This window comes from Mesoplodon mirus (assembly GCF_964341445.2).
Source record: "Mesoplodon mirus genome assembly, contig: HAP1_SCAFFOLD_489, whole genome shotgun sequence".
NCBI classification, from domain to species: domain Eukaryota; kingdom Metazoa; phylum Chordata; class Mammalia; order Artiodactyla; family Ziphiidae; genus Mesoplodon; species Mesoplodon mirus.
In genome coordinates, this window is record NW_028295497.1 from 117,709 (window position 1) to 130,803 (window position 13,095).

A 13,095-nucleotide genomic window follows, 5' to 3' on the forward strand; every position below is an offset into this window, starting at 1 on the left:
ACTTCTCTAGGCAGGAAACACAAGAGAAGAAAAAGACGTACAATAACAAACCCAAAACAATTAAGAAAATGGTAATAAGAACATACATATCAATAATTACCTTAAATGTAAATGGATTAAATGCTCCAACCAAAAGACATAGACTGGCTGAATGGATCTGAAAACACGACCGGTATATATGCGGTCTACAAGAGACCCACTTCAGACCTAGGAACACATACAGACTGAAAGTGAGGGGATGGAATAAAATATTCCATGCAAATGGAAATCAGAAGAAAGCTAGAGTAGCAATTTTCATATCAGAAAAAAGAGACTTTAAAATAAAGACTATTACAGGAGACAAAGAAGGACACTACATAATCATCAAGGGATCAACCTAAGACGAAGACATAACAATTGTACATATTTATGCACCCAATATAGGAGCACCTCCATACATAAGGAAAAGGCTAACAGCCATAAAAGGGGAAATCGAAGGTAACACAATCGTAGTAGGGGACTTTAACACCCCTCTTTCACCAATGAACAGATCATCCAAAATGAAAATAAATAAGGAAACACAAGCTTTAAATGATACATTAAACAAGATGGACTTAATTGATATTTATAGGACATTCCATCCAAACACAACAGAATACACTCTTTCTCAAGTGTTTGAGGAACATTCTTCAGGATAGATCATATCTTGGGTCACAAATCAAGCATTGGTAAATTTAAGAAAATTGAAATTGTATCATGTATCTTTTCCAACAACGCTATCAGAATAGATATCAATTACAGGAAAAAATCTGTAAAAGAATACAACCACATGGACGGTAAACAATACACTACTTTATAACCAAGAGATCACTGAAGAAATCAAAGAGGAAATTTAAAAATACCTAGAAACAAATGGCAATGAAAACATGATGACCCCAAACCTATGGGATGCAGCAAAAGCAGTTCTAAGAGGGAAGTTTATAGCAATACAATCCTGCCTCAAGAAACAAGAAACATCTCAAATAAACAAGCTAAACTTACACCTAAAGCAATTAGAGAAAGAAAGAAAAAAAAAAACCCAAAGTCAGCAGAGGAAAGAAATCATAACGGTCAGATCAGAAATAAATGAAAAAGAAATGAAGGAAACAATAGCAAAGATAAAAAAAACTAAAAGCTGATTCTTTGAGAAGATAAACAAAAGTGATAAAACCATTAGCCAGAGTCATCAAGAAAAAAAGGGAGAAGACTCAAATCAATAAAATTACAAATGAAAAAGGAGAAGTAACAACTGACACTGCAGAAATACAAAGGATTATGAGAGGTTACTGCAAGCAACTATATGCCAGTAAAACGGACAACCTGGAAGAAATGGACAAATTCTTAGAAAAGCACAAACTTCCAAGACTGAACCAGGAAGAAATAGAAACTATAAACAAACCAATCCGAAGCACTGAAATTGAGACTGTCATTAAAATCTTCCAACAAACAAAAGCCCAGGACCAGATGGCTTCAAAGGCAAATTCTATCAAATATTTAGAGAAGAGTTAACACCTAGCCTTCTCAAACTCTTCCAAAATATAGCAGAGGGAGGAACACTCCCAAACTTATTCTATGAGACCACCATCTCCCTGATACCAAAACCAGACAAAGATGTCACAAATAATGAAAACTACAGGCCAATATTACTGATGAACATACATGCAAAAATTCTCAGCAAAATACTAGCAAAAAGCATCCAACAGCACATTAAAAGGATCATACACCATAATCAAGCTGGGTTTATCCCAGTGATGCAAGGATTCTTCAATACATGCAAATCAATGTGATACACCATATTAAAAAACCTGAAGGATAAAAACCATATGATTATCTCAATACATGCAGAAAATGCTTTCGACAATATTAAACAGCCATTTATGATAAACCTCTAGAAACTAGGCATAGAGGGAACTTTCCTCAACATAGTAAAGGCCATATATGACAAACCCACAGTCATCATTGTTCTCAATGGTGAAAAAGTGAAACCATTTCCACTAAGATCAGGAACAAGACAACGTTGCCCACTCTCACCACTATTATTCAACACACTTTTGGAATTTTTACCTACAACAATCAGATAAGAAAAAGAAATAAAAGGAATCCAACTCGGAAAAGAAGAAGTTAAGCTGTCACTGTTTGCCACTAGATGACATGATACTATATATAGAGAATCCTAAAGGTGCTACCAGAAACCTACTAGAGTTAATCAATGAAGTTTGTAAGGCTGCAGGATACAAAATTAATGTACAGATATCCCTTTCATTCCCATACACTAAAGATGAAAAGTCTGAAAGAGAAATTAAGGAAACACTCCCATTTACCCATGCAACAAAAGGAATAAAATACCTAGGAATAAACCTACCTAAGGAGACAAAAGACTTTTACTCAGAAAACTATAAGACACTGATGAAATAAATCAAAGATGACACAAACAGGTGGAGAGATATACCATGTTCTTGGATTGGAAGAATCAACACTGTGAAATGACTATACTACACAAAGCAATCTACAGATTCAATGCAATCCCTATCAAAATACCAATGGCATTTTTCAGAAAACTACAACAAAATATTTCCCAATTTGTATGGAAACACAAAAGACCCCGAACAGACAAAGCAATCTTGAGAAGAAAAACAGAGCTGGAGTAATCAGAATCCCTGACTTCAGACTATACTACAAAGTAATCAACACAGTATGGTACTGGCACAAAGACAGAAATATATATCAATGGAACAGGAGAGAAAGCCCAGAGATAAACCCAGACACATATGGTCACCTTATTTTTGATAAAGGAGGCAAGAATATAGAATGGAGAAATCACGGCCTCTTCAATAAGTGGTGCTGGGAAAACTGGACAGCTACAGGTAAAAGAATTAAATTAAAAGACTCCCTAACACCATACACAAAAATAAACTCAAAATAGATAAAAGACTTAATGTAAAGCCAGACACTATAAAATTCTTAAGGAAAACATAGGCAGAACACTCTATGACATCAATCACAGCAAGATCCTTTTTGACCCACCTCCTAGAGAAATGGAAATAAAAATAAAAATAAAAACATGGGACCTAATGAGACTTAAAAGCTTTTGCACAGCAAAGGAAAACGTAAACAAGATGAAAAGACAACCTCCAAAATGGGAGAAAATCTTTGCCAATGAAGCAACTGACAAAGGATTAATCTCCAAACTTTACAAGCACCCCCTGCAGCTCAATATCAAAGAAACAAACAAGCCAGTCCATAAAGGGCAGAAGACCTATTAGACATTTCTCCAAAGAAGATATACAGATTGCCAGGAAACACATGAAAGAATGCTCAACATCACTGATCATTAGAGAATTGCAAATCAAAATTACAATGAGGTATCATCCCACACAGGTAAGAATGGCCATCAATCAAAAAATCTACAAACAGGGCCTCCCTGGTGGCGCAGTGGTTGAGAGTCCGCCTGCCGATGCAGGGGATACGGGTTCGTGCCCCGGTCCGGGAGGATCCCATATGCCGCGGAGCGGCTGGGCCCGTGAGCCATGGCCGCTGAGCCTGCGCATCTGGAGCCTGTGCTCCGCAACGGGAGAGGCCACAACAGTGAGAGGCCCACATACCGCAAAAAAAAAAAAAAAAAAAAAAAAAATCTACAAACAATAAATGCTGCAGAGGTGTGGAGAAAAGGGAACCCTCTTGCACCGTTGGTGGGAATGTAAATTGATACACAGACACTATGGAGAACAGTATGGAAGTTCCTTAAAAAACTAAAAATAGAGCTACCATATGACACAGCAATCCCACTACTGGGCATATACCTGGAGAAAACCATAATTCAAAAAGAATCATGTTCCGCAATGTTCATTGCAACTCTATTTGCAATAGCCAGGACATGGAAGCAACCTAAGTGTCCATCAACTGATGAATGGATAAAAAAGATTTTGCACATCTTCAATATAAAATGGAATATTATCAGCCATAAAAATAAATGAAATTGAGTTATTTATAGTGAGGCGGATGGACCTAGAGTCTGTCATACAGAGTGAAGTAAGTCAGAAAGACAAAAACAAATACTGTATGCTAACACATATATATGGAATCTAAAAAAAGAAAAAAATGGTTGGGAAGAAACTACGGGCAGGACAGGAATACAGACGCAGACGTAGAGAATGGACTTGAGGACATGGGGAGGGGGAAGGGTAAGCCGGGACGAAGTGAGAGAGTGGCATTAACTTATATATACTACCAAATGTAAAATAGATAGCTAGTAGGAAACAGCTGCATAGCATGGGGAGATCAGCTCAGTGCTTTGTGACCACTTAGAGGGGTGGGAAACGGAGGGTGGGAGGGAGATGCAAGAGGGAGGAGAAATCGGGATATATTTATATGTATAGCTGATTCACTTTGTTATACAGCAGAAACTAACACACCATTGTAAAGCAATTATAGTCCAATAAAGATGCTAAAAATAAATAAATAAATAAATAATTTGTACCTCCCCCAAGTTAAGTCTTTTTAAAAATAAATAAATAGGGCTTCCCTGGTGGCGCAGTGGTTGAGAGTCCGCCTGCCGATGCAGGGGACGCGGGTTCGTGCCCCGGTCTGGAGCCTGTGCTCCGCAACGGGAGAGGCCACAACAGTGAGAAGCCCGCGTACCGCAATAAATAAATAAATAAATAAATAAATAAATAAATAAATAAATAAATAAATAAGGGTACTCAATAACATGGTAACTCTAAACCTAAGTATTTTCAATACTACAGCAAAGGTAAATGGATTAATGTCTCCTATTAAACTGTAATTTTTTATATTATGTGCAACTAAAATTTTTTCCCAATATACAGGTAAAATAAAATAATTACTTTAGAAAGGTGAAAACATTCCATGTATTTAAAAACAGTAAAACGATAAGCATATAATATGCATCTTAGATAAAGTAGTGTTTAATTTCAGAACAATTTGTCATTATTGTAACTAGTACTATTATCCCAATTTCTTAAAAATATTTCAATACTTTTTCTATTTGAAAAAATACTTTAATATTTTTTTCTTTGCTCTTTTGTGGTCTAATACCTGGTAAGTATTTAGCTGCTAACATAACTTAAAAATATATGTTGTTTTTTACAGCCAAACAAAACGGAATCAAGAAGAAATAGATAACTTGAACAGACTGATCACTACAAGCAAAATAGAAACTGTAATTTACAAAAACTCCCTACCAACAAAAATCCAGGATCAGATGGTTTCACAGGCAAATTCTACCAAATATACAAAGCAAAACTTACAGATTCTTCTCAAGCTCTTCGAAAAGATTGAAGATTAAGGAATACATCCAATGACATTCTATGAAGCCACCATCACCCTGATATCAAAACCAGATGGGGGGGGGACTTCCCTGCTGGCACAGTGGTTAAGAATCCATCTGCCAATGCAGGGGACATAGTTTCAAGCCCTGGTCCGGGAAGATCTCACATGCCGTGGAGCAACTAAGCCTGTGTGCCACAACTACTGAGCCTGTGATCTACAGCCCACGAGCCATAACTACTGAGCCTGATAGCCACAACTACTGAAGCCCACGCACCTAGAGCCCATGCTCTGCAAAAAAGAAGCCAGTGCAGTGAATAGCCCGCACACCACAACGAAGAGTAACCCATACTTGCCACAACTAGAGAGAGCCCGTTCACAACAACAAACACCCAATGCATCCAAAAATAAATAAAGAAATTTACTGAAAAATAAAAAAACACAGATGGGGACTTTTCTGGTGGTCCTGCAGTTAAGATTTTGCCTTCCAGTGCAGGGGGTGTGGGTTCAATGCCTAGTGGTGGAGCTAAGATCCCACATGCCTCACAAATAAGAAACCAAAACATAAAACAGAAGCAATACTGTAACAAATTCAATAAAGACTTAAAAAAAAACAACACAGAGAAAGACACTAGCAAAAAAGAAAATTGCAGGCCAATATCTCTGATAAATATGGATGCAAAAATTCTCAACTGAATATTAGAAAACCGAATCTGACAGCACATAAGAGGATCATACACCATGATCGTATTTGATTCACCCCTGTGTCACAAAGTTGTTTCAACATATGCCAATCAATCAACATGATACACTCCATCAACAAAGGAAAAACACAAAAAAATGATCATCTCAATAGATGCCGAAAAAGCATTTGAGAAACTTCAACATACATTCATGATAAAAACGCTTACCAAAATGGGTATAAAGGAAACATATCTCAACATAATAAAAGCTATTTATGACAAACCCACAGCCAATATAATATTCAATGCTCATGACAAAATATCAAAGAAGCACGGAAAAGTGATGGAGGAGATGGAGAAACTTCTCAGTGTGCAGGTGCAGGATCAACATCAGCGGTAAATCCTGCTCAGCTTATGGTGATTCAAGAGAAAGCTAAAAGCCTTTAAGAAGACTTGAAGAAGAAACACGGGAAAGAATCAGAGGGCATATTTTTTAATGCCAGCCATGGCTGTTTTCATCGGTTCAAGAGTAGAGCCAACCTCAACAAGGTAAAAGTAAGTGGAGAGGCAGCAGGTGCAGATAGGGTAGCTGTCCAGGAACTTCCTGAAACACTTTGAGAAATTATTGATAATGGTGTGCATTTACCCAACCAGGTGTTTAATGTGGATGAGACACAACTGTACTGGAAGAGGATGCCAGACCGAAGTTACATCAGTAAGAAGGAAAAGTTGATGCCGGGCTGTAAAGCAGCAACAGATAGGCTAACTGTTGTTTGGTGGCAATTCTTCCAGTGATATGAACCTGAAGCCTCTCTTAGTTTATCATTCAGAGAACCCAAGAACCCTTAAAAACATAGCCAATGACTCTCTTCCTATTGTGTGGAAGTGTAACCCCAAATCCTGGATTACACAGGCCACATTCCAGGACTGGTTTTGCCAACACTTTATCCCAGATGTAGAGAAATATTGCTCCGAGAAGGACGTCCCAGAAAAACATTCTTTTGCTGCTTGACAATGCTCTGGGCCACGCCCCTTTCATGGATGACTTTTCCCAACGTCAAAGTAGTGCATCTGTCACCGAATACTGCATTGCTCATCCATCCTATGGACCAGGAAGTTATAGCGACTTTCAAGAAATATTATTTATGTCACACTTTTTGTCAGGCAGTAAAGGTAAGTGAGAAATCAGGAAGAACCTAGGGACAATTTTGGAAGGACTATAACATCTACAAGGCCATAAAAAACATTGACTTTGCATGGTGTGAGTGTATGTTGGTCACCATGAATGGGGTTTGGAAGAACCTTTGCCCACAGTTTGTTCATGATGTTTGTGGACTTGAGAAGGCAGATCAGAAGTCTGAAGAGGTCTTCAGCAACGTAGTGACCCTCAGCGAGAAGCTGGAGCTAGATCTGCAAGAGGACGATTTCACTGAACTCCTTGCTGTGCAACATGAGGAGCTTACTGATGGACTTGGAGGCGCAGAGAAAGGATGAAGAGGGACAGGAGGAAGAAGAAGTAACTGAAGAACTGAAGAGATTCATGACACAGAAAATGCCAAGGGAATCTTCTAAATTGGAGGAGGCACTGTTAGTTTTTGAGGCACAAGGCTCGAACCTACAATGGTATCCAAAGGTGGCAGCAGCCATTCAGAACGCAAACCAGTGCTACCATGTCATCATCTATGATGAGAAGAAACGAGCTACGACCCAGACATCAATGGATCATTTTTTCAAGAGGGTAGATAGAATTAAATCCAGCAAGGAACCAGAACCTGTGTCATCAATGTCAGGTATGAGTGAAATTGGAGCTTGCCCCCTGTCTCCCACTGCTGATAATCCTTCACCTCTACCATCTCCCACCTCCTCTCCCTTCTCCGATCAGTAACTCTTCTCGCCTGTTCCCTCGATGCCAGCCCCAGTATCCCAGCTGTTGTACTGTATTACTGTACTTTTCAAGTTACTGTACTGTAAGACTAAAAATGTCTTCTTTGTTTTTGTGTTTGCTTCTTATGTATTGTTTCTGTGAAAAGTATTATAAACCTATTACGGTACAATACCGTATAGCCGACTGTGTAACCTGGGTACCTCGGCTAACTTTGTTGGACTTACAAACAAATTGGACTTACAAACGCACTCTTGGAACAGAACTTGTTCATACGTAGCGGACTTACAGTAAAAGCAAAAAAGAAACAGGGACTAATCAAACTTATAAGCTTTTGCACAGCAAAGGAAACCATAATCAAAATGAAAATACAACCTATGGGCTGGGAGAAAATATTAGCAAATGATGAGACTGACAACGGCTTAATTTACAAACTATACAAACAGCTCCTACAACTCAATAACAATAGAACAAATAACTCAATGGAAAAATGGGTAGAAGACCTAAATAAACATTTCTCTAAAGAAGACATACAGATAGCCAATAGGCACATGAAAAGATGCTCATCATCACTAATTATTAGAGAAATGCAAATCCAAATTACAATGAGGTATCACTTCACACAGATCAGAATGGCCATCATTAAAAAAAATCTACAATTAACAAATGCTGGATGGGGTATGGAGAAAAGGGAACCCTTCATCACTGTTGGTGGCCATGTAAGTTGGTGCAGCCACTATGGAAAACAGTATGGAGGTTCCGCAAAAAAACTATAAAGAGAGTTGCCATATGATCTAGCAATCCCACTTCTGGACATATATCTAGACAAAATTATAATTCAAAAAAATATATAAAACCCTATGTTCATAGACGCACTATTTATAATAGCCAAGACATGGAAACAACCTAAATGTTCATTAAAAAATGAATGTATAAAGAAAGTGTGGTATACGTATACAATAGATATTACTCAGACATAAAAAAGAATGAAATAATGCCATTTGCAGCAACATGGATGGACATAGAGATAATGATACTAACTGAGGCAAGTCATAAAGGGAAAGACAAATAACATATAATATCACTTACATGTGGAATCGAAAACAGGACACAAATGAACATGTCAGCAAAACAGAAACAAACACACAGATATAGAAAACAGAGTTGTGGTTGCCAAGGAGAGAGTGATGGAAAGATTGGGAGTTTTGGAATAGCAGAAGCAAACTATTCTACATAGGATGGACAAGCCACAAAGACCTCCTGTACAGCAGGAGAAACTATATTCAGTATCCTGTGATAAATCATAATGGAAAAGAATATATATATATATATATATATATATATATATATATATATATATATGACTGAATCACTTTGCTGCACAGCAGAAATTAATACAATAATGTATAAAGCCTGCAGAGGGTGTGGAGAAAAGGGAACCCTCCTGCACTGTTGGTGGGAATGTAAACTGATACAGCCACTATGGAGAACAATATGGAGGTTCCTTAAAAGCTAAAAATAGAACTACCATATGACCCAGCAATCCCACTACTGAGCATATACCCGGAGAAAACCATAATTCAAAAAGATACATGTATCACAATATTCACTGTAGCACTACTTACAAGAGCCAGGACATAGAACCAAACTAAATGTCCATCGACAGATGAATACAGAAAGAAGATATGGCCTATATATATAATGGAGTATTACTCAGCCATAAAAAGGAATAAAATTGAGTTATTTGTAGTGAGGTGGTTGGACCTAGAGTCTGTCATACAGAGTGAAGTACGTCAGAAAGAGAAAAACAAATACTGTATGTGAACACATATATATGGAATTCAGAAAAATGGTACTGACGAACCTAGTGACAGGGCAGGAATAAAGATACAGATGTAGAGAACGGACTTCAGGACACAGGGCTGAAGGGGACACAGGGACGTAGTGAGAGAGTAGCACTGACATATATACACGACCAAATGTAAAAGAGCGAGTGGTAAGCTGCCGCATAGCACAGGGAGATCAGCTCGGTGCTTTATGTCCCCCACAGGGGTGGGATAGGGAGTCTGGGAGGGAGCCTCAAGACGGGGGGATATGGGGATATATGTATACATACAGGTGATTCACTTTGTTGTAAAGCAGAAACTAATACAGTGTTATAAAGCAATTATACTCTAATAAACATGTATTTTAAAATACCACAACGTTGTAAATCAACTACACTAGAAAATATTTCTTAAGTGAAAAAGATTTTTTGAATGTATGTTTTATTGTGTGTGTGTACCACAGGTTCAATATATATGAATTATGTCAAATTGATTACATTGTTTTTCAAAATAAAGAATTTTTGATATTCTACATCAGCTGCATAATATAAATGCAGAAAAACTATATTATTTTTTTCTAAAGTTCAGAAATACCCATTTTGCTCATTCGGTATACTATAAACCACTAACTGTTAAAAAGGGATTCATGACCTCTTTCTTCCAAAGAAATATTTCTGCACTCACACAAGTTTAATAGAATGTTCCACCATGAACTGGCTTCCTACCTTAGAGACACGAGATTTGCATCCTGAAATCTCTTTCTTGCAAAAATGTCCAATTAGCATCCTAGCATTACAGAAAAGAAATGCTTTTTGCCAGATCTCAAATTACATACAACTTTATCACGACATCACGTATGTTTTTTTTCCACACACACAGACTGCATTTTATTTTTACAAGAGAAAAATCAACTGACACCAAGCATTGTAAATGGATGACCACAGCAAAAGCAACAATGATTGTAATTCCCAAACACGAAACACACTCATACTATTGTCATAATATTGACATTCATTCCAGGAATCCTCCAAAACTCCTTTATTTTGCAGTGAAAGACACCATGTTTTTTTTTGTTTTTTTTGTTTTTTTTTGCAGTACGCGGGCCTATCAGTGTTGTGGGCTCTCCCATTATGGGACATAGGCTCCGGACGTGCAGGCTCAGCGGCCATGGCTCACGGGCCTAGCCGCTTCGTGGCATGTGGGATCTTCCCGGACCGGGGCACGAACCCGTGTCCCCTGCATCGGCAGGCGGACTCTCAACCACTGCACCACCAGGGAAGCCTGATATCATATATATTTAAATTATCAGCACTCACCTGAGATCTTCAAAAATCAACAAAAACATAATTTTGTGCTCTCTTTCATTTATTCTGGTTCTAAGTGGTCATTTCTAAACGAAAGTATTTAAGTATGTTAACGTCATCTTATAACATCATATTTCAAATGACTACCGTCTCTCCAAAGATGCAATATGAGGAACTCATAAGTAGGCTCTCCAAAGTTTTACTCTTTGAATCTGTATTACACTTCTGCTGAACTTCACACTGTTCATTATTCTCTGAGAATATTCTTTTTCTTGTATGCCCATCTCACATGCTCTTTCATTTCATGAAGTTTTTTCCTACAATTTTATGCCTAGTTTTTTTCTGAGAAAATGCATTATTCCGGATTGATAATTATAGACACAAAAACTTCTATATAATTCCCTGAGAGTTTCAAAAACTCCTTCTTCTTTTTTTTTTAAATACCTAGATTCTGAAGCTCTCCACAAAGCATTACTAAAATTGCATTTACATAGTATCTACATATTAATCACACATTAATGCATTTACAATTGTATTATGCTTTATTGCTAATTTTGGAGCATAAACGTAGCTGTCTTATTTACCACCCTCTTGGAAATCACTTTAATATTTGCACTTAGGACTTGAAAGAGAATGGATAAATAAAAACCTGAAGAATATGCAAATACAATTTATATATTTCTCATAAAATTAGGTGATTATCTAACCTTTATCCAGAAAAAAGAAGAGCCCACATACTCTGCAGTCATGATACTCGAGAATGTGTGGTCTTCCAGCAGGAAAACATGCAGTAATCCACGTGGCAGAGTTTACCTGTGACCAGCTGGGGTTAGTGTCCTATGCATTCCTTACATGCAACATACCAGGAGTGGCCAAAGTGAATTTGTCAGTTGTGGCAATAAGTATAATGAAGATTTGTAGCAGGTCATGCTCATATATGCAGCACAGGTACAATCAACATTTTGCTCAATTCTGGTAGATCTAAATCTGTATCTGTTACCTTGTCTTTAACGAGGAAATGTCAGAACTGACTTACCAAAAAAAAAGTGTTTTGTTTGTTTGTTTTAATTACAGTTACGGTGAGTAAGACATAGCTCAGAACAACTAATGTGACTTAGTGATTCTCTCATCAGGAAATGCAGTTTCTACTTCCCTGTTTATTCTCCACATCTTGTAGTAAGTTAAGTTTCAGTGAAAGATGAATCTACAGGGTGAAAAGAAAATAAAACTTACATGTGTTGATAAGATCATTCTGACAGGTTTTACCACGTATGTCAGTGTTTCTGGTGATGGACACAAGCTAGAGCTCCCTACTCTGACATTTTCACTGATGTCATTCCCCTTGATCCTCAATTTGAAAGTGGATAAAAATGTTTTCTGTGTTTTCTTCTTTAAGAAATTAAATAAAGAATGCTGTCTAGACATGATCCTCTAATGACTCTCAGTCAGTGGTCATCAAGAGAAGAAAAGCACAGAATCTCATCCCCACAGAAGGGTGACATTCAGTCAGGTAAGAAAATTCTCCCCAAAATCAGAGCTTCATCTTTAACACTCAATCAAAGGCTTTCACAGGTTCTTCGTCACTCTGCACCCAGCCTTACCATATGGGATTGGCTCTGAGAATCTCACACCAGATGACTGACAAACATGTCATAGTACACTGATCTGGGACCAGATCCTGCCTCTCTTAATGATCTCTCGCAGGGACATTGCAATATTCTAGGATATTTCCGGGAGCCCTCTACTCTATACAGGTACACTTCCAAGTAGAAACAGAAGCTTTGATTCTCACTGGGACCCCTGCTCTGTCCCACCAACCTCTCTACAAATATGATGTTCTAATCTCTCCTGATTAGAACATTGCACGGTCTCTCACTGTGCTCATTTAGTAAAGGTAAAAGAGAAACAAGAAAGAGCAAACTATGCAGGAAGCAATATATAAGATTCCTTTACTTAATGTATTTATCTGATATACACAAATATTGAGAAATATAGATTCATTTCATAATGGTCAAGAAAAGAGGAGGAGGAACCTCCATGCCAACAGTATATATAGATTGGAATCAATCCTACATAAGCTCTAGTTAAAGCTTAGC